Here is a 26,282-nt window from a genome sequence, read left to right as displayed (position 1 = left end):
TAATATTCCACTATGTATATGTACCACATCATCTTTATCTGTTCCTCTGCCAGTGGACATTTAGTTTGCTTACATGTCTTGACTGTCTTAAAATAGTGCTGCAGTGAATATTGGGGTGTGTGTATCTTTTTGAATTATGGCTTTCTTTGGATAAATGCCCAGGAGTGGGATTTCCGGATCATATTATAGTTCTATATGTAGCTTTTTAAGGAACCTCCATACTGTCTTCTATAGTTGTTGTACCAATTTACATTCCCACCAATAGTGTAGGAAGGTTCCCCTTTCTCCACACTCTCTCCAGCATTCGTTGTTTGTAGACTTTTAGATGAAGCTATTCTGACAGGTGTGAGGTGATACTTCATTGTAGTTTTGCTTCCCCTCTTACTGCAGCCTTGCAGCAGGTGTAACATAAATGACTTAGGAGACTCTAGATTCTGTTATGTTCCTCCAAAGGGTAGCTTTTGTGTTAGCAGAACCTTAGTTAGCTGGCCTTAAACTTCAAAATCACTCACCCTTGTGATGGGCAGCAGTTGGAATCTCTGATCTGTTCTTCCAGCCTCTGGCTGGTACTTTTTCCCTGAGCCCTGTGTAATCGCCTGCATTGTTTAGTAGAAATCTGAGGTTTGGACAGATGGTGTGTGCAAATATTGGCACTTACACTCTCTGGGACTCTCTTCTTTCTAAGACTTTTCCCTAATTTTCTGACCGCTTTGCCAGTCGTTAACTCTGTGCTCTGATAGATGAAGCTAATAGGCTTCTACTACTAATTCATACACAGATTTATATAGGCCCCCAGTAAATTCTCAGATCTCACCCACTGAGGTTCATCTTTTAAGAGGAGCATCTACTTTAGTTCAGTTAGTTTAGTTCTGCTTTGCCTTCAGTGCCTGAGTAGAAAGATAGAGAGATCGACAGTATACATGTACATATCCATACATAAATACATATACACACAATCCAAAATCCAAATTTTATTATTTTATTTTAATTTAAGAAATGTTTTTTGCTTTGTGGCCACCCCATGACAGATGTAGGTCTTGGGCCAGGAATCGGATCTGAGCCACAGTTGCAACCTGTGCCACTGCTGCGGCAACACCAGATCCTTCAGCCCAGAGTGCCATGCAGGGAATCAAGGCTGCATCCTGGCACTGTACAGATCCCATTGCACCAGAGCAGGAACCCCCAAAATCCAGATTTTAAAGTTAAGTGTGGAAAGGTTAGCCTATCCAAACTCTTCTGCCATTACTGCAAATCTGAAACATTTTGTTGTATTTTATAGTATTTTGATGTGCAGTTTAAAAAATGCATGTAGCTAAATCTAACAGCTTCCCTTTAAGGTTTTCCTTCATTTTGCTCATGCTTACTATGTGATTATCTGCCCCCAAGAATATTAGTATTCTCTATTTGTCATTTAACTTTTTAATACTTAAGGAATTTACTGTAATGCAAATTGTAAGTCAGACCGAATATATTTTTGACACATAGTCAGTTGTCCTGACATCACCTGTTGGGCATCTCATCCTGTCCTTAATTTTTGAAATAACAATTTCATTTTAGGGAAAGTTATTTAAGAAAATGAGGTCTCAAGTCAAACTTCCTGGTTTGATATGTCAACTACTATCTTTGTACGTTGGATGAGTTACATAAGCTCTTTGTGTTGCAATAATTTAATTCTTAAGTCATCTCAGGTGAATTAGTATAAACATATAAATTACCTAGAACATAGGAATAAAGTTGGATCCCCACTTCACACCATATAAAAAACTAGCACAAAAAAGATCGTAGATCTAAATGTAGGAGCTTAAACTAAAAAACTCTTTGAGTAAAATATTTGAATAAATTTTTCTGTCAGTAACATGAGGAAAAATGTATAAATTGAACTTTATAGAAATTAAAATATTTGTTCATCAAGAAAATGAAAAGACAGTTTGGAGAATGGAAAAAAATATTTGTAAATTATATATCTGATAGGGTACTTGTATCTAGAATTCTTACAACTCAACAACAAAACCACAGATAACCCAATTAAAAGTGGACAAAGAGGAGTTCCTGTTGTGGCTCCGCAGGTTAAGAACACAACATAATGTCCATAAGGATGTGGGTTCGATCCATGGCCTCGCTCAGCAGGTTAAGGATCCGGTGTTACCTCACGCTGCTGCAGAGGCCACCGATGCAGCTAGGACCCCACGTTGCTGTGGCTGTAGCGGAGGCCTATAGCTGCAGCTCCGATTCACCACCTAGGCTGGGAACTTCTACATGCCATGGGTGTGGCTGTAAAAAGGAAGAAAAAAAGATGGACAAAGGACTTGAAAAGGTTTTTACCTAAAGATGTGCAGAAGACCAGTAAGCACATGAAAAGATGCTCACCATCATTAGGCATAGAGAAAAGCAAAGCAAAGCCACGGTGGGGCACCACACCACTCCACACTCACTAGGATGGCAAAAAAAAAAGAAGACAAGTGTGAGCAAGGGTGAGGAGATACTGGAGCCCTGTACCTCACCAGTGGCCATGCAAAATGGTCCAGCTGCTTTGGACAGCATCTTAGCAATTCCTCAGTTAAATGCACAGCCACCATATAACAGACAACTCCTATGAATAATCCTAAGATAAACGAAAACACATGCTACGCAGAAACTTGTACGTGGAGGTCTCTGGCAGCACTCTCCATCATAGCTAGAAGGTGTGAACAATTCAAATGCCCATCGGCCAGTAAATGGAAAGACCAAAGGCAGCGTATCATGTAACAGAATGTCACTCAGTCGTACGGACAAAGAAGTAGTGATTCATGCTGCAGCACGGATGTCCCCGGAAAACACTCTCTGAGGCAGAGCGAGCTGGCGCAAAGGACCGTATGTCCTAAGATCACATCTACACGGAATGTCCACAACAGGCAAACCCATAGAAACGAAAACGTGAATGTCACCGAGGGCGGAGACGATGGGGCAACGGAGAGTGACTGTAGACGGAAGCAGAGTTTCCTTGCGGGATAAAAACATTCTGTGTTTAGAGAGTGGCAAAGCTTGCAGAACTCCACGAATACGCCACAAACCCCTGAGCTGTGCACTTGAAATGCGGGTTATGTGGTATGGGAACGATACCTCAATAGAGCGATTGCTTTAAAAAATCCCAGAATATCCAGCATCCTCTAGTGGACCCATGCAGCCACTGTTAGGAGTTTGGTTTTGAAGTTAGATGATCTGGTTTCACAACCCAGTTCCCAGGCTTCTGAACTGGGTAAACGTGGGCACCTTCTCCAGCCTCTCCAGGCCCGCGTTTCCTCTCCAGTGGAGGAGACTGTGGCGCCGAGAGGACCTCGTGATGGGGTGTTCTGACAGCGGAGTGTCTAAGAGGAGGAGGGAAGCTCCTCAGTCCTGGAAGTGGCTGCACCCAGACCCTGAATGCTCGTGGGTGCGTTGGCACTGAGTGTGTTCTTTTAAATGTCTGCGCTCTTGGCACGTGGTTAAGTAACCGCGTCTGCACAACCTGTCAGGTTCTGGAGGGCGAGACCGGCCTCTCCTCCGACGGCTTCACCGCCAGCCCTTCCCCTCGTCACTGTTAACATGATGCTTGCTTTGCTCTGCTCAGGTGCGGTGCTTGAGATCAGCTTTTGTCTCTTTCAAGGGCAGTCACTGGGGGTGATCAAAATTCGTATTTAATTTATAGAATGACTTGCGGTGGGGGGCCCACAGCTTTACCCTGCTGAGTCCTCGCGTCCAAAATATGAAACTGCCCCGCTATGTTCTCTCCCCTACTCTTTGCCCCTCCGTGGAGCAGGACGGATTTCTCCACTGGGAACACACATCTCTTTTACTACCTTTCCCACAGGACCGTGACTTCCGTTCGCTAAGTAGGTCGTTTGCCTTTCCTCTTTATTTGTGCCGTTGAACCCCCAGTTCTTCATCATTTTATATGATTATTGGACTCCAGATTATGTTTGAATGTTTTTGCAGGCTTAGCAGCTTCATGGTGAGATGGTCTATGATAAGATTTAAAGATACATGCATTTGTGTCCACAGTAGCTGACTCGTTCTCTCATTCATTCAACAAACGTTTGCTGTGTTCCTCTATGTGCCAGGCAGTCAGTCAAGTATCTGAGCTGGGATTCTCAGCCCCAGCCCTCCCACCTCGTATGTTCTCCAGCCATAGCCCACCAGCCACACACGGAACAAGTCGGGTTTATTCTTGTTTATTCTTGTCACGAGGGAGAACACACGGCTCTCGACTCTGGGATGGATGCTGTTGGCATCGGTGGCGGGGGAGGGGGAAGCAGTCTTTGACCTGGTATCTGAATGAGTGTCACCCTCAACTGGGGAGGAAGGGAGTCAGTGGCTGAAGATGCAGTGGTCCCTCATATTAGCCCGGACAGTGGGTGTGTTTGATCATTGGCTTCTGTATTTAGGCAGCGTTTGTGCTGTTGTCTGTGTTCAGGCATGAGGATGGAGTGGGCTCGTTTTATCTTGATCCATCTCAGCCACAGAGTGGCCTTGTCTGCTGCCGGTGTTCTGTGACATTGCTTACATTCAGCAAGCAAACAGCAAGACCCAGCTGGGAGCCCCCGGCCAGCTCTTGGACACCGGGGGTGCCTTTCTCTTCCCCGTTTCTCTTAACCATTGCTGTCACATCATCGATGTTAACGTAATTCCTCTGGAAAAGGATGCAGAAGACAGTGAATAGGTTTGTTCAGGCTTAACTAAAGAAAAGCAGCTACAAGCAAGTGTCATCCTCAGAGGCCCCTGGACCAGTTTTATCATGAGCTCAGCCGAAATAAGCTGATGATTCATCCGAACTGTCATGGGCTTGGGAGCAGGTGCATGGAGATGAGCTGACAAAGGCGAGGCTTAGAGGCCTCCTCTGACAATTTACACCATGTAGAGTGGGGGGAGCTTTAGCTCACTTCTCTCTCGGGGCCTCCCAGGCCTGACCCTCTGCGGGGACCATCTGAACTACTGTGTCAGGAAGCAGCCGAAGTCGGCGGCCCCAGAGCAGTCATGGGCAAAATTTGTGATGCGACGTGGGTCACGGAGGGTGGCTGTGGCCACAGGGGCAGTGACTGGCCACCTGCTCTCTGCAGCTCCAGACATGGCTGCATCCAAAGGACAGAGAGGGGGTGGGCAGCGGCCTCTGAATATCGATTTTCCCACTTAGTCATTCAGAACCACACCCTCAGCCACTGCACCCCAGCATCCCAAGCTAGGGGTTCCGGGGCTGCTCTGTCCTTAGCTGCTACTGTAGGGCCCTCGTGGGGGAGCACACACACACGGGCAGCAAAGGTCCTCCTCCTTCCGAGGCTGTGTGAGCAGAACAGGCACCTGATTTGTAGCTCCTTCTGGCACCAGAACCAAGGTTTTAACTGTCAGTGTTGGATATGATACACAGAAGGACTACCCGAGATTTTCTAAGTGTGGCGGAAGCATTCCTGAGAATGGCTGGCTCCGTGCTCTCATCCTCTCTGAGGAGACCCATCAGAGACACAGCCTTCAGCGGATGCTAACTGTAGTCTTCTCTCTGAGGGACCTGGTCAGAACCCATAGCTTAGGGGCCCAGAGACCGCGCTTCCTGCTGGTGGCCCCATCCTCCTCCCTGGGGGATGCTCTGGGATCCGTCCACACCGAGAGGCCCTGCCTCGCTTCCGTGACCTCATTACTTCGTTTCTCTACTTGCTCAGAGTGGAGACTTTGCTGTCGGTGGGACGGGAGCTGGTGCCAAGGCCTAAAACTGGGGAAAGCTCACTGAGTCTCTTTGGGGTGCTGCTAGGGTAAGAACATGGTTCCAGGACGAGGGGGTGCGGTCCTTCTAGCAACAAGGACTCTGCATTGGACTCTGCACGAGCGGCACGGCCCCTTCCTCTCTCCTTCCTCCTGATGGGTGTATCTGTCTGCGTCAGCTTTTGCTTTTAAAAAATGAGATCACATGAGACATATCAGTTTGCATCTGCTTTTTTGGATGACAGTACATCCTAGTTGTCTTCCTAGATGAAGGCACCTGCAGAGCGCCAGCTCACTCTGTTCAGCAGGTGTGTCCTATTTCACGCGATGGTTTGCATCACTTTGGGAGCCATTCTTTTCTGGATATTCAGCTGGGAGACAGTCTCATGTGTCCTTTGAGAAGAACCTGGGCCTTCTAAGAAGGGTCTCCCCTCCGTTTGCGACAGGAAGGAACCCAGGAAGGGCTGAGCAGGAAAGCTGAGGCCAGACCAGGGACGATCCTGAGGGGACATTTCAGAATAGGCGTTTTTAGGTTTTCATCATTCCTCCGTTTTCCATGCACTGCCAACTGCGGCCGGAGAAACATCTCCCCAGGATACAGGTCGCACCCCAATCTTCTGTGGAACATCTGTGGATGTGATGCTAGAAAGTGAAGGCAAGGAAAAATCAGACGTGCTTCACAGTCCTGAGACTCTAGCCGTTCGTTCTGGGTGTGAAAAGGGAGAGAAAAGGCGCTTCTGCTTAAAGCCTGCTGACAATGTGCCAAGCACGGGCAGAGCCTTATGTGAGAAGAATGGAGGGAGGGCATTCAGTGACCATCAGCTGCAGTAACAAGGATGGGAAACCGGACTGTGAGCTGGTACCGTGGCCGTGTGCTGCAGGCAGGAGAAAGGACAGAATAAGCCCAAGGCCACTGAAAAATTGCTGTCTCCTGAGTTGTTTCCAGGATCTCTTCCTGAAACCTCCGATAAGCCTCCTTTCTCAAGCACATGATTTCTGCAACTGAAAAAGTAGGGGTGTAAAAATTGCCTCACAGGTTATTGTGTTGATTCTAAATGAATGTCTTCTGCCCATGAATCCCTGGACCCGATGAGGGTCAGGTGTCAAGCAGCGGGTTTGGGGTTTCTGTATGTGTGAGCGTGTAACAGTTGCCTTCGGCATTTTCTCTCCCTTATCTCCTGATCATGTAAGATGCGTTGACCTTCCATCGTCGCATCTAAACTATAAGACCCAGGAGAAGAATGAACACCCCCTGGTCCTCTGCATCCTCGTCTAAGGGAAGGATTAGGGCTTTCAGTCGTACACAGGGTAGCTGAATCGCAGTAGGTTGAGGTGTGACCTTGCTGTTGTCTTTGTCTAGAGATGAATATGGTGTCAGGAAAGTGCAAGTTGACAAGGGGTGAGCTTGAGACGTTTAATGTTATGTGTCAGCTTGGCTGGGCCATGGCGCCCAATTGTATGGCCAAACCCCAGTCTAGATGATGCTGTGAAGGTTTTTGTTTTTTGTTTTTGTTTGAGGTTTTTTTTTTTTTTTTTTTTTTTTTTTGTTTTGTTTTGTTTTGTTTTGTTTTGTTTTGCTTTTAGGGCTGCACCTACGGCACATGGAGGTTCCCAGGCTAGGGGTCCAATCGGAGCTACAGCTGCCGGTCTACACCACAGTCACAGCAACCAGGATCCAAGCCACATCTGTGAGCTACACCACAGCTCACAGCAATGCCAGATCCTTAACCCACTGAGCAAGGCCAAGGATCAAACCCACAACCTCATTGTTCCTAGTCAGATTCTTTTCTGCTGTGCCACAACAGGAACTCCTGTCAAGGTGTTTTTTTTGGGGGGGAGGGAATGAGATTAGGCCTTTAAATCAATAGATTTTGAGAAAAGTAGATTCCCCTCTATAATGAGGGTGGGCCACATCTAATCAGTTGAAAGTACTTAGAGAAAATAGACCGAGTTGCTCAGAGGAAGCAGGGGTTCTGCTTCCAGGCTGCCTGCCTTCCCATAGAAGCTGCAAAGGTGACTCTTCCTTGGGTCTCCAGCCCCCACCCCCAACCTTCCCCCATCCCCCGTCCCCAGCTCTCACAACCACTTGTGTCTCTTCCTTAACACGAGTCTACCAGCACCTCCATCCTGTGGGATGCTGACAAATATTGACTTTGGTCTTTTGGCTGGCAGCTCAGGAAGGACCATGTGTCTACATCTGCCTTGCAGTAGCCACAACCTAAAGGTCTATCTCCACATTCTAACACGCGTGAAGTCCACGTTGTTCACAGCGTGGGAACTGAGAACGTTCTTGGCAGATGCTCAGGGCCCGCTGCCTTCTAACTGGGGAGCACCTCGCTGTGAAGTTGGAACTACGCACAGGCTACCTACCGTATTTGTGTGCAGGAAGCTGGTGGAGGAGCACTTGGAATTAGCACCTAGGAGAGCAGGCAGGAAGTAAGAAGGATAGACGGAGAGGTCGGGGTGCAGGTGTAAGCAGGGCCTCTGCTGATCCACAGAAAGTTCTGGAGCTGCTCTGGGGCCCTTCAGAGCTGTTCTTGTGCTGGAGCTGGAGACCTGGGCTTTCCCCATGTCCCCGTCAGCCAGTCACCTTGACTCTGTGTAAGTTGCAACAAGCCTCAGATCCCTCGGATGTGGGTATGATGTATGCGCTTAGTGATTAGAAAAGCATGTGATTATAATAACCAAATACATTTAACGTCATCAGCTGTACCCTTCCGATGCTGGAGTTGTGGAAAAGTCTGTCTTGATGAGGTGGGGCAGCATGAGGGATCGGTTCTTGTTTTCTCCCATGACTGCCCTCACCTGGGTTGCATCTGCTCGGCTGAATCCACCGTGACAACCTCTCAGGCAGGTCGCCTACCTCCTCCTGCCGTAATGGGCCGTCCGATCGAAACTGCACCCTCCCCCTGACTGAAGGGTCTTGTCTTTCATTCGGGGTCACTTTCTTGTCTGGATTAGGAGGAGGTGGTGAGGGACTTAGGAGCCCTTTTTTATCTTGACTCTTCTAAGTATTTCTCCCCTGCTTACCCATCAGTGTTCTCCGTACGGCACATGGCCTGCCCTCCAGCCCCACTCTCTGACACCTGCTGGTGTCCTTCAATTCAATTCCATTCTGACACGAACGACCCACCCCTAGTGTCTGATCCCACAAAGGACTCAGTTCCACAGAACTACCCTCACTTCAGACGCCAGCAGTAAGCAGGGTCCCCAGGCTTCTTACACCCCCTTGGGTTTGGTAATTTGCTAGAAGGACTCACAGCACTCAGGAAAGTGCTGTGCTTACAGTGCTTGTTCTGTTAAAAAGCACATACGTAAACAGGCAGAGGAGGCGGTGTGCGGATCTGGGGCAGTCCTGACCGCAGGAGTTTCTCTCCCCATGGAGGCGGGCCCGTCATCCTCCCAGGACTTCCATGCGTGCAAAGCCAGAAAGTTCTCAAGGCTCGCCGTTCAGTTGTTATCTTAGCTTTTTTACTGGGCCTGGATGCTTGGATCATGACGGGGTGCAATCTCCAGCCCCCTGCCCCCCTCCCTGGAGGTCAGGGGTGGGACTGGAAACCCCAGCCCTCTAATCACCAACTGGGTCCTTTGTTGTCTGTTTGTTTTGTTTTGTTGTTGGCACAACCACCCCTGCCCTGGGAACTGCCAGAGGGCATGTCTAGAATTACCTCATTAGCACCAACTCAGGTCAGGCAGATGGGAGGACACAGGACAGTCTCATCATTCCCTCTGGCATTCCCAAGGATTCTCAAGCTCTGTGCCAAGACTCCGAGCCAAAGACCAGACATGTGTATTCTTTGCTATATGTATCACAGAGCCAGTCCAACTCCGTTCTAAGAACGTGTGTGACGGACGTGGCAGGAGGTCCTCAGGGGATGACAGAGGAAAATAAGGCCCCCCCCTCCACCAACGTGCTCCCCACTCCCTTACAGAGGCTTCTGCTGTGGGTCGCCCTCACTGGGAACCAGCCTTCCCTGATAAGGTGCCCACCCAGCCCAGGGAGTTTAAGCAGTGCAGTGGGCACCCATCCCTCCTCGTCCCGACCGCCTCCCTCTCCATCTGACGCCTCTCCCCCGATCTCCTCTCCCTGGTCTCATGGGCATAAGGGACATGAACATGTCACTCCCAGGGAAAGTCTCAGTCAGGGCTCTGAGCCCCCTTCTCCCACTGTCCTGGCACCTCTGACCTCTGTGAGTGGTTGTCTTGCAGCCCGCCTTACGTGGGCTTGGAGGGGCAGGTGGCACAAGCCGTCGCACCCTCTCAGCACTCAGGACATTTCCTCCCTCTCCCAAGTTTGTTTTATGCAGTGGAGGGATGGGAGCTGGGGTGACAGTTGGGAGTGTTGCTGAAATCTGGCCTCTGTCCACTGCTGCTGAATAGAAACACAGAGACAGGGTTGGGGGTGAAGGGGTAAAAACTGGCTTTTACTGTTTTGCCAGGCAGAGGAGGCCATAGCAGGCTGATGCCCTAAAGACTGGGTCCTCCCTTGGGAAGAATTGCAGGGAGTTTTATAGGAAAAAGGAGAAAACCAGGCTTTCAGATGGGAATCACGACTGGGGCAAACATGCATGCTCCCTTCTTTGGGGGGAGCTCAGTCATCGAAGCTGGAATCAGGAGCTGCAGGATGGTCACAGCGGCGGTCTTCTGGGTTATTGCCTGGAGCAACAGCGCCTGTGAAAAGGGCCTACTGAGCAGAGACGAGAACAAACTGGAGGAGTTCCTGGAAAACCTCATGTGCTTGTAACCTTTACCGACAGGCAGCTGTGCTCAGGGTGCCTCATCTTTCGCTTGTGGGTGATTGTGTTTAGGGTGCAACTAAGCCAGGGAGAAGGACAAGGAAGGCCTCTAAGCGGTTCAGTTTTAAAATATTCATTTCCAAAAGAAGCATAAGGAATGTCACTTCTCTCTTAGGTGTCTAAGATGCCTATATTATTATGTGTATCCCTTGAACGGGAACCAGGACTTGCCCCAAGTCTGTGCTATTGTTTCTTGACTGTTCCCCCCTCTTGTCTCTACATCCCCTTCCTTCCCTGATCAGCAACTGTCTGAACCTGCCCCTTGGAACTCAGGGAAGGCCATGGAGGCTGAATGAGACCCCATTTCCTAAGAACAAGAAATGGGGGACACAGACAGGCTTTTGTGCCCAGGAGCCCCACAGGGCCCTGCCTGGTTACAGGAGTAACAGAGCCTAGGAGGCCCTGAGTGGGGCCTGGTCGCAGTGTGCTTTCCAGGTTTGAGGACTGTGGGTCCTAGAAAACAGATCAGCCGCAATAGTTAGTCCTTCTGACCACCTGCTTGCATTTTCTTGGCTGTTTACCTGGTCCTTTTTAGTAAAATCCTTTTTTCTGATTACAATAATTACACATGTTCTCAGGTCTTTTTCAATGAAATGAGGAGTGAAAAGGTAGAAAAATCTCTCCTGATCCTGACACTCAAAGATGGTGTTTTAAAGGAGACCTCATAGAAGTAACTCTTGTGCCTGCCCCAGAGCTGAAAAATGTGAACGAGGCAAAGGAGTGACACAATAGCATCTCTCCTCATAAAGTTAAGACAAGCAGTTCCATAGGAGTTAAGAGCAGAAAAGAGTAACCCCCAAAGACACCTCCACCGTCGTCATGTCCATAGTGGCATCGTTTGCAATAGCCAAGACATGGAAACAACCTAAGGGCCCATCAGTGGATAAATGGATAAAGAAGATGTGGTATATATATACACAGTGGAATACTACTCAGCCTTAAAAAAGATAAAACCTTGCCATTTGCAACAGCATGGATGGACTTTGGGGGTATTATGCTAAGTAAAATAAGTCAGATGGAGAAGGGCAAATACCATGTGATTTCACTCATGTTTAATATAAACAAACAAACAAAAACAAAATAGATGAGCAAACCTGGAGTTCTCGTCCTGGCACAGTGGAAACAATCTGACTAGGAACCATGAGGTCGTGAGTTCTATCCCTGGCCTCACTCAATGGATTAAGGATTTAGCGTTGCTCTCAGCTGTGGTGTATGTCACAGATACAGCTTGGATCCCGCGTTGCTGTGGCTGTGCCATAGGCCAGTGGCTGTAGCTCCCGTTTGACTCTTGGCCTGGGAACCTCCATATGCTATGAGTGTGGCCCTAAAAAGCAAAATAAATAAATAAATAAAATTTTTAAAAATTAAAAAAATAAAAAATAAAACAAAACAACAAAAACCCCAAAGCATTTCATTTGTCGCTAACAAAGTGACATGAGGCAGTGCTGTTTACATCTATGGACAAATGGGCTTCTTCACTTGAGCCAGAAACAGATAGATGCACCCAGGCAGTCCTGAGCATCCTCGAATCCCAGTGGCCTTTGTGTGATGCTACAGCACAGACCCGCCGTGTATCCTTTATGGTGTGAAGGGTGCATTGGTTAACTGGGGCTTTGTAACAAATTACTGATGGCCTTTGTGTGATGCCACAGCACAGAGCCTTCATGTATCCTTTACGGCGTGAAGGGTGCATTAGTTACCGAGGGCTTTGTCACAAATGACCCCACACTCAGCAGCTTAGAACAGCACCCATTTATCATGTCCTGGTGTCCACGGACCAGGAGTCCAGGTACAGCTCACTCGAGCCTTTTTCGGTGTGTCTCTCAAGGCTGCAATCAAGGTGTCAGCCACGGCCAAGGTCTCATCTGAAGGCTCCCCTGGGAAGGCTCTGCTTCCAGGGGCGTGTGGTTGGCGTCCGGATGGGGGTCCTCGCGGGCTCAAGTTCGCACTTGGCTGTTGACCAGGAGCTGCCCTCGGTGTCTCGCGAGGAGGGCGTCTCGGCCGCGGCGGCTTGCTTCACCAAAACGTGCGCGTCGAGGCGGCCGTGAGGAGTCTCGAGGTGGGAGTTCGAGTCTCTTGCAGCCTGGGCATGGAAGTGACATATGTCACGTTTGTCGGGCCACCTCCACTCCACAGGAAGGGATTCCCTGGGGTCGCAAGCATCAGAGTCAGGAGCATTGGGCACCATTGTAGAATCTGCCACCAGAAGGCGTATGTTTCTGCCAGCTCCCAACAAAACCCAGAGGAAGGGTAGAATGAGATATGCCTGATCCTCCCCCCAGCCCAGCCCCCTCCCCAGAATCATGGGGGGCTGTGAGGAGAGGTAGGTGTGTCCCCCCCCAGGGGGTCTGGCCCCACGTGGGAGGCACCTCAGGACGGGTGGGAAACATCCCCTTTCTTCAGAAACGGACACACATGCCATCTGCTTTTTCTCTCCGCTTACACATTTTTCTATAATTGGAAGCATCCGAACTTACTCTTGAATAACCTTCTCTGTGTTCTGATCCACACATTGTCTATGTGACATTCTTCTGTCACTCAGTGTTTCTGTGCCATGTGCTTTTTCGTGGTCTGCCTGCTCCATCACGTGGTCCTGTGTCCATTTAGCCTTGTCCTTGGTGGCTGGTTTCGCCTTCTTAGAATCTCCAGGCTGCACCTGCAGCCTAGCTGCCTACGCCGCCTTTCGCTGGGGCCATGCATGGGTGCAGGCAGCACGCTCCACAGCAAGCGTGGGGAACCCAGAAACCTGCAGAAAAGCCTGTGCCACACGGCCTGTGGTGTCACAGGATGGAGACTGAGCTCCTGCTTGGTGGCCTCTGCAGTCCCTGAAAATGACCTGATGACCAGGGCTGGATGCCAGGAAGGAGAGGGTCTTGGAGACGCCGGGGCCGGTGACGCAGGCTCACAACCCGGCTTCTCTCGCATTCATCGTTCAGGTCTCGAATGTTCCAGCCCAGCACTCCCTGGAAGCCGCGCTGAATTGCTCCAGCCAGCTCCATGGACGCAGCCCGTCAGCCGTCTTTCAAAGGTTCTCATTAGCATCGAGGTTGGGAACATCAGGCTGGCCCAGCAGCCGTCCTGGGGCCATCGCTGGCGCGTCAACGGGGTCTTAGTATGAGTGTAGCCCTGACACTGATTCGCCACCGAGAGAAGAGGAGGCCACAGCCAGGCTGGACCGGGGAAGCATTACAAGACAAAGCACAGAAGATGCATCAAGATAACTGAATTTTTTTTTTTTTAATTTCCAGCTCCCCAGGCAGCGACACATACCCCCCTCCCCACCTCCCATTCCTGCACAGGTACATCCCTCACCGCAGGGGTCTTTTTCTCCCCTCCTCCACATCCCCACCCCACGCCCCTGGCTTTTCTGTAAAACATCAAAGCTTTTCCCTTCTGTAGGTCAGAGGTCACAGACAGGACAGCTGTGGATTTCCAGACACCACGTGGGTTAAGCTCAGAACAGAGCCTGTGAGTCGCCAGGCTTCCTTAGGTCGTGTCGACGGCTGTCCTGAGCCCTGCAAGTCCATGGGCAGTCTCAGACATCAGTGCAGAGGTCATGAGGTCAAGGTCACTGTCAATAGAACCTGCCAAAGCAGGAGGCGACAGCGTCCTGGGGCTTAAAACTCAACAAGGAGACCACAGTGATCCCTCAAAACAGCTCTGCCCAGCATGAGATCCCCATCAGCACTCGGCCCCCGCCCCCGAGGACCGACCTTGCTGCAGCCTCTGGCGGGATTTGGATCCACCTCCAGGCGCTGTCACAGTAGACGGGCAATGTGCCCATTCCCACCCCAGGGCGCCCACCTGCCTCTCCCCAACACGGTGGCTTCAGGAGACCTCTGTGCTTCTGCATGAGGTCTAGGCTCCGGAAGCCGAAATGCCAGCATCCCCGCTGCTGCAGAGAGAGTTCCTGCCACACCCTGCCCCTGGAAACCCACCCACGCTTCACACACAGCCACTAGGAACCTCCGGAATGGTGGCTCCTTATACATCCTTGGTGGCAGCGCTGCTGACTCTCCAGGCCACCAGTCTGGACTCCTCAGTGGGAGGGGACCTCCCGTAGTCCCCTGCGCCTGCCGAGGCTTCAGCTTCCTCCAGGAAGCTGGCGAGAACCTCATCTTGTCTCAACTTGAATGATCCATGGATGGAGAACTCAGTTCGCCCACAGGCATCTTATTCTCACTGAAATACCATGAACGTTACTTTTTATAATATTATGATTGAATTGCTACATTGTCCTAGGAAACAGATTAGATAGTTTCAATATGTTTATATGCTAATTTCCAACAGCAATGAAGTTTGGATCACTCTGTTTGCCAAATTTCAGATGATAAAACTTCTGTGCATGCAAGTTAAGATGGATTCAAGCGGGAGATTAAGCAGCCCAGGTTCAGACCTTGCCCTTCCTGGCCTGTCCTTGCTGGCTGGTTTAGCCCTCTTATAATCTCCAAGCTGCATCTGCGGCACAGCTGCCTGCACTGCCTTTCACTCTGACTTCTGCCTGTTTTTCTAGTTCCGCAGAGCCTGAATCTGCTCTGAGCTTCTCCGTGATCATTCTCACGGCCCCCAAGTCCCGGGCAGGGCACGCCCACCCACCCCAGAGTCCTGTTCTGCCGGGGCCTCTTGGGCCGACCCCTGCCCCAAGCTGGACATCAGCAGAGTAGGTGTGGGCCTCTTGCTGTGCTCACACAGACCCCCTCCCCCACCCCCTGACAGGCCTCTTGATTGATCCTCAAAGGACAGGAACCTGGATCTCACCTGAAGGCAAGGACTGTTCTTTCTCCGCCACCCCCGTTCCTGGCAAGGTCAGCAGGAGAGCTGAAAGCATCACAAGCCCTCCCAGTTTCAGCATCACAGGGCCTGCAGCAAAGCAGAGGTGTATTCTGCCACTCAGAGAGGCCGAGCGCAGTGTCTTCCTTGCTCTGTGGCTCCTGGGACCAAGGGAAGGGCGGATGAATGAGCTCCGACTGCCCAGCCACCCTCCCTTGCCAGCCCCAACCTGCAGGGGGAGAAGCAGAGGCACCTGGCAAATTCCCCTGCCTGCTCCTCACCTCACAGGCCTCCCTGCACGGGGGGATGGGAAGGCGGCTGTCCACAGAAGCCACGCAGATGCCCAGGGAGCTGGAATGGAGAGGGCCACGCCCCAGGCCCCCCTTTTTTTCTCAGGCATCCACGAGAAGCACAGGTAGACCCTGCAGGCACGAGCAGGACCCCGGATGCAAGGCTCACTCTTGTTAGGATAACAGGCCCCTCTCCACCCCAATGAGATCCTCCCCTCCGAGGGCTGAGCCAGCTCCCAGGGCCGTCTGCTGCCTTTGCATCAGCACAGCTCTGACTTAAGAACGCGCTTTAATCACCCATCATGTGTCATCACCCCAGCAAGCGGCAGCACCAGAAAATCTCTCTGGAAGTCACGGAGCTGGAGCAGCCTTTGTTGGTTTTCTCTCCCAGTTATCCCGGTGGCAGGCATCCTCGGGAGGCGGTAGGCTCAAGGGTGCTGGTGGCAGGGGAGAGCTCCCCCCCTCACTTTCTTTCCTGTGGATCCCTAGAACCGTGTCCAGCTCTCGTGAGGTCGAGCCCTTGGCCATCCGTGGACCGGGCAGCGTCTTGTGAGGTAATTGCAGGACAGAATTTCAAGCACATCTGGATGCACTGAGCTTTCTTGTTTTAAAAACACTGCTTTCATCCACTCCGCCGCTGCCTGCTGGAGAAAAATGAGGCCTGTTAGAAAATGCACGGCTGCTTACTTCTGTGGCCTTTCTGCCAGCCTCGCCACTCCCCAGGTGACCCCTCTGGGGCGGCTCTGTCGCAGAGCAAGCTTCGGCGAGAGCACCTTCAGTGGCTGTCGTTCCTTCCACGCCCAGCTCCGGGAGCCCTGAGAACTGACTGCATCCTGAAAGAGGAAGCACCAAGCAGACCCCGGGCTTAAGAAAGTGACAGAACAGGAGACGGCTGAGGTAGCACCCTTGCGAGTTTTCCCAGCTGCTCTGCTGGCGCTGTGTGATTAGAGGTATGGGTGTTAGGCCATTCAGAGAGAAGGGTCAGTGTCCACACGGCAGCCCACCCGCGGGGAAACGTCCTCCCCATGTTGTCTGAAGGAGAGAAGAGCCCATCTGGCCACAGAGCTGTGCTCGTCTTCTGCTTTCCTTTGGCTGCGCGTTCTGGGGGGGCAAGGCTGAAATGAACACCCCGGAGGGGAAATGCCAGGTAGACCCTCCAGAGGCCCCTCCCTCTGCTCCGGGTGTGGGTCCTTGACATGGCCCTTCCTACGACACTGGGGGAGACCATGGGGTAACGGCAGCTGGACAGGGAGCTCTGGTCCTTCTGGGCACCACTCCTTCTCCTCCTGGCGTCTGGGCTAATTCAGCTGTCACCACCCTGTGCCCCCAAGCTCCTGGAATATAATGCAGGAACAGGGCGTGCAGGGACCAGACACATTCTAGAATCTTGAAAGGTACTGTGTGGCAGGTCCTAGCCCTCAGAAAGGCCCATGCTTCCTTGTCTGGAAATTCTTCATAGTTTTGGAACACGGGGCCCCACACGTTGGGTTCGCTTTGAGCCCTGCAAATTCAGATCGCCTGTGTACAGGTCACACACGTGAAACCCGCCCTGGTGACTCGTTTCCGCCTCCTCTGCCATTCGCTAGTTTAAAAGGAAAAAAAAGCACATGAAAGAACAGATTCTGTGCCCTTTTCAAGCTGAAGTGTAGTTGATTTTACACTGTTTTGGGTGTACATCGAAGTGATTCAGTTATACGTGTGTGTGTGTATAAACATACATATGTATGCGTGTATTTTTCATTATAGGTGATTGTAAGGTGTTGCGTAGAGTTCCCTGTGCTATGCAGGAGGTCCTTGTTGTCTCTTTGACACATAGTAGTGTGTATCTGTTCACCCCGAAGATTCTGTGCCTTTAAGTCCCAGGTTTCTTTACAAAAGCAAAACAAGTCAACCAAGCCAGTGCCCAACACCCTCAAATCTCCCCCTTCCACCCTGGCCCAGTGCATTCAAACTCGGGAGTGAGCCCAGGCTCAGGCAGATGGTGCAGCCGTGAGCTGTGGGCCCCAGGGGGCATTAGCTGTAAATAGAAAGCAGGAAGCAAAGCCTCAGCCCCGGGGGAGTCCTCTGAGGTTCCTAAACTCAGATGAGTGATCAGAGGTCACCGTCAAGGTCAGAGGTGGGGGAGAGAGGGGCACGGTTATGGCTAGAAGCTGAGCACGAAATGCAGATGGGCAGTGAGGAAGACATCCCAGGGGCTGTACCCGTTGGGACAGAGAAGTCATGCCCCAGGAACCAATCCCCACCAGTTCTCAGCAGCTTAAAACAAAGAGTTCTAATTTCTCACTCAGCCAACACGCCCACCGCCAGAAGAAGGGGGGTCTGTTCACAGCAGTGGGGGTGTCTCAGGCTCACAGACTGATGAAGCAGTACCTTCCTTCTCAAAGTCACTCGTCCCAGTGTCAGTGGGCACGTGGATTCTGGATGGTTTTATCCCAACACGTGGACAGTCCAGCCTGGAAGCCACACAGGAACTTCTGCTCCCAGTTCGTTGGCTACAGCAAGGCTCATGGCCCCATCCAACCACAGGGGACCCGAAGGAGCCAGACTCCCAGGTGCTCAGAGGTAAAGAACTGGCAGCCGGTGGTGAGCAGCACGCATGACTACCACAGACCCTGGCACAGGACTTTCCATGTTGTTTAGACCATTCACCCATCCACCTGCTCGCGCATTCCTCCAGGAGTCCTTCCAAAAAGCGGCCATTTACTCTGTGCTAGATGTCGTGCTAAGTGATGCTGAATGCGTCAGGGCTTCTGCCCCAGAGAGCTCACGTCTGCTGCGGTAGCTGCAAATACCTTGTGAGAAGGGCCTCTGCGCATGTCACAGATGCCGTGCATGTCGTGCAGGCCATTGGCCGTGGATGTTTAGAGGACGCCGGTGTTTCGCATATGGGACAATCAATGGGTGCTCCATAGAGGAAGGGGCCTCGAGGCTGGATATTAGCAGCGTGTGCCGTTGCAGTAAAAGCAGAGACAGGAGGGGAAGGAGACGATGGGAACAGAGGCTGGAAAACGAGCTATTTTACCTGAAAAGGGAATGCATGTGATTTACTGTCGACTTGTGCAAGACAGCGAAGGCTGCTGAAAGCCGGGAAACAGAATCAGAATCCACATTCATAAGGCAAAGTCATGCACACGGATCTACACGCTAGATGAACGGGAGTAAGTGGACTGAGGGAAGAGGAGTGGAGGCAGAGGCAGTAAGGAGGCTGTGGCGGTGGTCCATCCCCAAGCTGATAAACACTGACCACAGGTCAAAGGGCAGCAGGGAGGAAAGGGCGGGTGAGAGCAGTCAGGAGGGAGCGTCAACGGGCCTGACAGTGACCAGACAGGAAGGGAAGCAGGGGAGCAGGTGGCACCCATGGAGGGCACTCCGTGTCCCACCTGGGGCCAGACCCTGAGCAGGCACTGCCCTCTGCTTCTTACAAACGAGGGACAGTTCCTGCTAATTGACCTTTCAAATCAGGTCGGTGGAGGTAAAGCCCTTTGCGGAGGTGGGGCTCCCCGTGCGGGCCACAGGCAGCGCAGGTGGAGAGCCATGACCTGCTCATCCTCATGCCCCCCAACCCCGGGCCACGGAGGTCAGAGCATCTCAAAGTGTGGTCTGCCTCACTGGGACCTGCAAGTTCTCCTGCAGCGAGGCCCGACAAGTGTGTGCCGTCAAGACCCCTAGATGCTCTGTGTGTCTGAGCAGCTGGGGTGTATCGGTCAGCTGCTCTAACGAGATACCACCGCCTGGGTGACTTAATCTCAGACATTTATGTCTTCTGAGTTCTGGAGGCTAGACGTCCAAGATCAAGGCGCCAAGCAATCCAGTTCCTGGGGAGGCCTCCCCTCCTGGTCTTTAGAGGGCTGTCCCCTGGCCTTTTCTCAGACGCACATGGCAGAGAGGGGACAGGGACGCAGACGTGGGAGGAGCACCTCTTCCTCTCCTTACAAGGCCGCCAGGCCTCGGGGTCTGGAACCCCACCTGTAGGAGCTCATCTAAGCTTCCTTACCTCCTAAAAGCCTTATCTCCAGCTACCGTCACCCTGAGGCTTAGGGATTTACCATAATTTCAGGGGGACAAAAATATTCATTCCGAAGCACCCATCGTGGGTGGTGGGCAGCAGCATTACCTTCTTGTCCAACGTTCCTGCAAAAGCCTGGGGGGCAGCTCACTGGGGCCCAGATGGAGGGACCCTGCAGGTGCGCTCCTGAAGCTGACAAGGATTGGGCCAATGCCAGAGGCGTCCAGAGGCAGCCAGCACGAGAGCGTGAAGATTGCCACAAGAATATCTCAGATGTCTGCGTTTCTCTCCATTTGCAGTTACCAGCTTGGGATATTTAGTGGATCTCTCAGAGGCTGGAGGACGTTGTGACCCCTGTTCCCTGTGCCACCGTCTGAGGAAAGCTGGGATCGTGGCCCTCATCCATCCTTCAAAATCGAGCCCCTTTCCATGCGTCTTGTCGGGATCTGGGCACGTAGGCTCAGTGATGCAACTTCTTCCCAGGATAAAGCAGCAACCTCATCTAAACAGTTTAGCTCACCTGAGGCTAGAAAAGGCACGACGCTTTTCTTCCCACACATTTATTTCTATTGGGAATTTAAAAGGTGCCCTTCGCCCAGTATTGCTTTCTGATGATTTCCTCCTGCAGGCAAGGTGACTGACTCATGTTTAGGAAGGTGTGACTCATCACGGCACGTGTAAAGCACACCCACTTCCCCACCGTATGATTTAATGCGGCACCATTGCAGGCTGGAATGTTCTTTACTGTTGTCTTCTCTTCCTGAGAAACTTGGGGTGTCAGAAATCTTATTGGCATCGCCACAGGCTTCGGCATAGGTCGCAGATGCGGCTTGGATCCGGGGTTGTCATGGCTGTGGCTTAGGTTGGCAGCTGTAGCTCCCGTTTGACCCCTGGGAACTTCCACATGCCACAGATGTGGCCAGAAAAAGAAAAAAAAAATCAATTTCTGATATTTCCTATCATTATTTCTTCTCTCTTGAAAAAAAAAAAAAGACAAAACTTAATTTCTTTTTCCTTTTCTAGGTCCAAAATTAGCTTTCAGTGTCTTTCAGTATCTTAGGTTTTGACCTCCTGAAATATTGCACATTCTTCTCTGCAGAAAAGACCTTTGACATGGATCTCCTAGAGATGGAAGTAGTCAGTGAAAACCCGCTGTAATTGCCTGATTCCACTCAGGGCACACAACGCTTCTCCACCTCTGAAGTCACTCACGGGGAGAGTTTAGGTTAGAAATTAGACAGTGAATAGCACACATGATGAACTTATTAGAATCCACTATTTTTCAGAGAGGTATTTCTGCTGTCTCTCATCTCAAGGGAAGTGGGAAAGTCACCCCCCACGGGGAGACACAGGTGAGCAGGGTACAGTCATTGTCTCACTTGAAAGCGGTGAGGTTCTGGAAAATCATGGAAGGGCTTTTAATTCCTCCTGGGTACTGCACTGTCACCTCTGGTGGCTGTCACTGAAAAGAATAGCAGCACTTATTGAAGGCCATGTGAAAGCCAGCGTAATTGTCCCTCGGTATCTGTGGACGGATTGGTTCCAGGACCCCCTGTGGGTACCAAAATCCATGGATGCGTGAGTCCGTCAGATAAAAGGATGGAGTGTTTACGTAAAACCTGCACACATTGTCTTGTATACTGTAAATTCTCTCTTGATTACTCATAACACCTAATACAATGCAAATACTTTGTCTCTAGTTGTAAATACAGTGTTGATGCTAGTAAGTCATTACCAGCACACGGCAAATTCAGATTTTGCTTGTTGGAACTTTCCAGAATATTTTTTTTTCAAATATTTCTGATCCGGGTTTCGTTGGATCCGTGGCTGTGGGAACTGTGGATGCGGAGGGCCACCGTTAACTGCCATCTAGGGATGAGAAAGGGACGCGTTGTCCATGTCCTTGTTCAGCTGGACAACACCCAGCCTAGTTAGTGTCCTTTCTTCCTGCTGCCCGGAAGGCATCACATGGCGAGTGAGCGAAGACGCTCCCTGACCCCCTGGAGCACTGCGTTTCCATGGCCGTCATCCTTCTCCCTCCTGGAGGCCAGCAAGCCAACCCCACCTGCTTCGCGTTTACTCCAACTGCTGGGTGGCATTTGGGGTAAATATCTCCGCCCTCTCCCCGACTCCCTTACTTGCTGTTGCTGCCCAATGTCCGCAAAACTGCCCGGCTCTCCCACCAACCTGGCTCTAAAACCCAGAGGCGGGGGTGGGGGCTGTGGATGCCACATCAGCAGGAGGCTCTCATGACCCAAGGCCTGGCCCAGTTTGTTGGTCCTCCGTCTGGGCTGCCCCATCCCAGGTGTGTTTGTCCGTGTTTTTCTGAGGACGCGAGAGCGGAGTAAGAATGCAGATTCCTGCTCTACCTGCCCGCCGTGTGGGCTCAGGCACAGGGCTGGAGGATGTAGGGGGGCATGACTGCCTTGCAAAATCTAAAGTAGTAATGGACAAAAATATGATAAAATCTGGAATCTTTTCAGGCCTTGGAAGCTCTATCTACTTCGAAACAAAACAAAATATGGATTTAAAACAGTTAAGTCTTTTTTTTTTTTTTTTTTGCTTTTTAGGGCTGTACTCAGTGCACATGGAGGTTCCCAGGCTAGGGGTCCAATTGGAGCTACAGCTGCTGACCTACACCACAGCCACAGCAACGCCAGATCCGAGCCGCATCTGCAACCTATACCACAGCTCACGGCAACACCAGATCCTTGACCCACTGAGTGAGGCCAGGGATTGAACCCGAAACGTCATGGTTTCTAGTTGGATTTGTTTCCACTGCACCACCACGGGAACTCCAGTTAAGTCTTTTTTAAGCAATTCTTATTCTTTGATTTACAGTGATGTGCCAGTTTCTGCTCTACAGCAAAGTGGCCCGGTCAGAGCTACCCATACATTCCCTTTCTCATAGTTTTTAATTACCCCATATCCCATTCCTCCAGGCCCCAGCACAGGGGTGTGAACAGGTGTACAGGTCAGGGTGGGTTCACACCATGCTCACGGTCATTGGTGCTGTCACAGTCATCAGGCAGGTGGCAGGCAGGGGTCCTGAGGAGGCGGGTTGTTGGCCTTTGCAGAGAGGGGCTGTTTGGGCCGGAGGAAGAGACCACCCTCCAGGCTTGGCTTCTAGAAAACTCTGGCCTCAGATCCATCCTCGGAAGGTTCGGACCAGGAGAGGGTCAGGCTCTAGGGAGGGAGGTGTCTGGTGTCTTCTAGGCGTCTGGTTCTCCGTTGCGCCTGACCCTGAGATCCCTATCTGCTCTTACTAGTTTGACCTAGTTCCTTCATTACCTATAATTCTCCACTCCTCCTGTCCCTCGAGAAGAAACTCTAGACCTTGGCTCTCCGTCGCCAGGTTAAACCATCTTGCTCTTCACCCAGAGCTACACTGATAACTGGTCTTCTCCCTGTTGGTACCCTCAGCTCTGAATCAGTCCTCTCCCTCCAGGACCACCTTCCCCTCCTTGACTCCCTCACAGCCCCGCATCTGAATTGATTTTCTTCTCAAACGTCGAGAGGCCCCTGTGGTGGACAGAGTGATGACCGCCCCGCCCCAGAGGTCCACATCCCACCCCGTGGAGCCTGTGAGCGGCAGCTGATGTCACGGCTGTGACTCAGCTGAGGATCTGGGTACGGCGAGCTTGTCTGGGGTTATCTGGGTCAGCCCAGCATAGTCAGTGTTGGTTACAAGACAGAGGTAAGAGGGTCAAAGTCAAAAAAAGAGATGTGACCGTGGGACCTGGGCTGGAGGGAAGGGGAGGGGAGGGCGGCCACGAGCCAAGGAACGCAGAGAACCTGGAAAGGCAAGGGGACAGTCCCTGCGAGAGCCGCCAAAAGGAACACAGCCCTGGCCACACTCTGATCTTAGACTTCTAACCTCTAGAACTGGAAGAGAATACATTTGCGTTAAGTCACTAAGTTTACGGTAACGTGTCGCTGCAGCAATAGGAAAGTAACATGTACACACATCCAGCATTTTTGCAGCATTTTTTCCAGCAAACCCTGGTAGAACAGTCTTTACACAACAGACAACATGCTACCTCTGGGGGTGAGTGATGGGTACTAGGGCACCTGTGCTCCAGGAGAGTGGATGGACAGCTGCTCCGTTGTTGTGAGAAGCCCCATGGCAGTGTGGTAATGAGGCGGGAATGTAATAAGCTGTCCATGGTTTCCCATCCGGTTCCCCCCATGCACCCAGCCCAGTGACACCGGCACCCACGGCCTCCTCTCCAATGTTGTTAAGGTGGAGCATCTGTGATTCAGTTATAAGATGGGGATTCAGTAGACACTTACTTAATGCTCACTGTGTACCGGTCATTGTCCCAAGCTCTCTATCAGTATCAACTTGTTGAATCATTCTTCTAACACTGTGACGTGGGTGCCACTGTTAGCCCCATTTTAAGGACGAGGAAACCGAGACTCAGAGAACTTAAGACCACAGGGCTTGTGGAGCTCCCGTCGTGGCGCAGTGGTTAACGAATCCGACTAAGAACCATGGGGTTGCGGGTTCGATCCTTGGCCTTGCTCAGTGGGTTAAGGATCCGGCATTGCCGTGAGCTGTGGTGTGGGCTGCAGACACGGCTCAGATCCCGAGTTGCTGTGGCTCTGGTGTAGGCTTGGCAGCTACAGCTCCGATTAGACCCCTAGCCTGGGAACCTCCATTATGCCGCCAATGTGGCCCTAGAAAAGACAAAAAAAAACAAAAACAAAACAAAACAAAAAAACAGGGCTTGTAGGAAGCACAGCCAGGATGCTTGTCTGAGCAGCCTGCTCCCAGGTCCCCTCCAGACCTTCGCTGTGCTGTCATCTGGGTGGGGCATTCCCTTCGTTAGCCACAGGCAGCGGAGGCCTCGGTTCTTACGCCACAATGCTTGTCCCACCGAAATAAAACCCTAAGGACCTGGAACTTCTGTAAAAGTGTGAAATGATAAACTAGCACACACCTGTGTGACTCATCAGAATAGGAAAGGTCCAGAGAGCCATGGGCTAAGGGGACCTGATAACTTGGTGAAAAGATGCGGGAAGCTCAGATGCTCCCCCGAGTGGACACTTTGGGAAGTACATTTTGGCTTAATCAGATACTGAGTTTGCCCTTTGGGCCCCACCCTGGGCTCCACGCTTGGAACACCACACAGAGCCTGGCTGCCTCCTGCCTGCCGTAGGGAAGCTGATTTTAGAATGTGGGCGTGAACCAGGGGCCCCCAAATACAAGGTTTAGAATCCTTTTGTAATATATGCGGCTGCATAGGCAGATGCCGGTTGTTTTAAATTTAGGTGTGCAGATAGAAGCAGATGTACAGAGGAAAGTCATTTCTAAGCAGTGTTTTCACTCCTGATAGAGTGCGTGATAATGGAGCCACACTGTATTTCATCATTTTGGCTTTGGTAATTTTTATTTTGGCAAAACAGTCTTCCTTTGGCATAATGGAAACCATTACCCATGCAGTAGTGAGCTCTTCCCTTCGTCTCGTTGACGAGACAGACGTGTGGTTACCATATCTGATGTGAGCGAGCTCTCGCTGAGATGATGGTCTCCGGTGGGGGTCGAGAAATCTGATTTTTTTTTTCTGAAAAGAAATGCAAGCCTGATGTGTCATCCTTACCTTTTTGGTGGTGGTGTCATCGAGAGAGCAAATGAACACATTTGAATTTACCTGCCAAGGAACACACTTGAAGATGTGACAAATGCAGGGGCTTCAGCAGGTGATGAGAAGATGAGACAAGGATGGAAGGTGGTATTTAACCCCTATGGCTATGATACCATTTTCTTCCCCGCAATGGTCCCTCCCAATGGACTCAATTCTACTCCCATCTCATGATGGGCCTTTCTTGCAGCAGGTCAGAAAGTCCTCCTCGGACCCAAGTCCAAGCAGCAGCTCTTTTGTCGTCAATATTGGCCTTTACGTATCATCCTGCGCTTTAAATATGAGGGCACATAGGGGGCAATGTTTGCAAGCCTGACATTTTTCTCTCATGTTTTCCTGCTTCGTAAGTAAAAGGTGTTTCGTTGTAGCTGCTCTTGCAGATGGTTCTTGTGGAACATGGGCTAATGCGAGGCTGCAGACTCTGAGTTTCACCCCTCGGCCACCGTTGGCCCCTAACCACGCCGCCACAGTGGGCTGACAGTGGAGACGTCACTGATCGTGGCCTCTTGCGTGTGGTCTTGCAGTAGACGCTTCGGCTGCAAAGCCAGTCAATTATCCCTAACACCACTGCATTTCTGAAAGGGCTGATTTCACATAAAAACAAAGAGAGCTGACAGGGATTTTAGACTCAGGACTCAGGAGAGCACTAATGTGCATATAAAGGTTTGGAGGTGGAAGGAGACTAAGAGTTTGGTGAATTGAAGCCTCTTGTTTGAGAGGAGAGGAGTCTGACGTCCAGGCTGGACCAGCACCCGGGGCTCATGACCCCCCTCGGTCCTGGGCTCCATGGGGACGGGCCTTCCACTGCACTGCAGGAAAGTCAGCCCAGGGACACAGCTCAGAGCATGTGAGGTAGAGTCGCCGAAACACAGAAACACGGCAGCACCCAGAGACCTGCCGACCCACCACTCCTCAGGGCTCTGGGTAGGAGTGGCAGGGAGCCGGGACTGCAGAGGAGCAAGAGCGGGGAGAGGGAGGCAGGGAACTGGATCAAGAAGAACATCAGGGAGGTCCCGTCGTGGCGCGGTGGAAACGAATCTGACTAGGAGCCACGAAGACATGGGTTCTA

At 51.3% G+C, this 26,282-nt stretch overlaps 1 protein-coding gene across 1 annotated transcript in view; it reads left to right on the top strand.

Moving 5' to 3' along the window:
* DSCAM (DS cell adhesion molecule) overlaps positions 1-26,282 on the top strand; it is a 725,315-nt gene that overhangs the window by 498,453 nt on the left and 200,580 nt on the right.

The sequence above is a fragment of the Sus scrofa genome, chromosome 13 (genome assembly GCF_000003025.6).
Source record: "Sus scrofa isolate TJ Tabasco breed Duroc chromosome 13, Sscrofa11.1, whole genome shotgun sequence".
In the NCBI taxonomy this organism is placed as follows: domain Eukaryota; kingdom Metazoa; phylum Chordata; class Mammalia; order Artiodactyla; family Suidae; genus Sus; species Sus scrofa.
The sequence above is the reverse complement of the archived record's forward strand: the minus strand, read 5'-3'. Positions and strand labels throughout refer to the sequence as shown.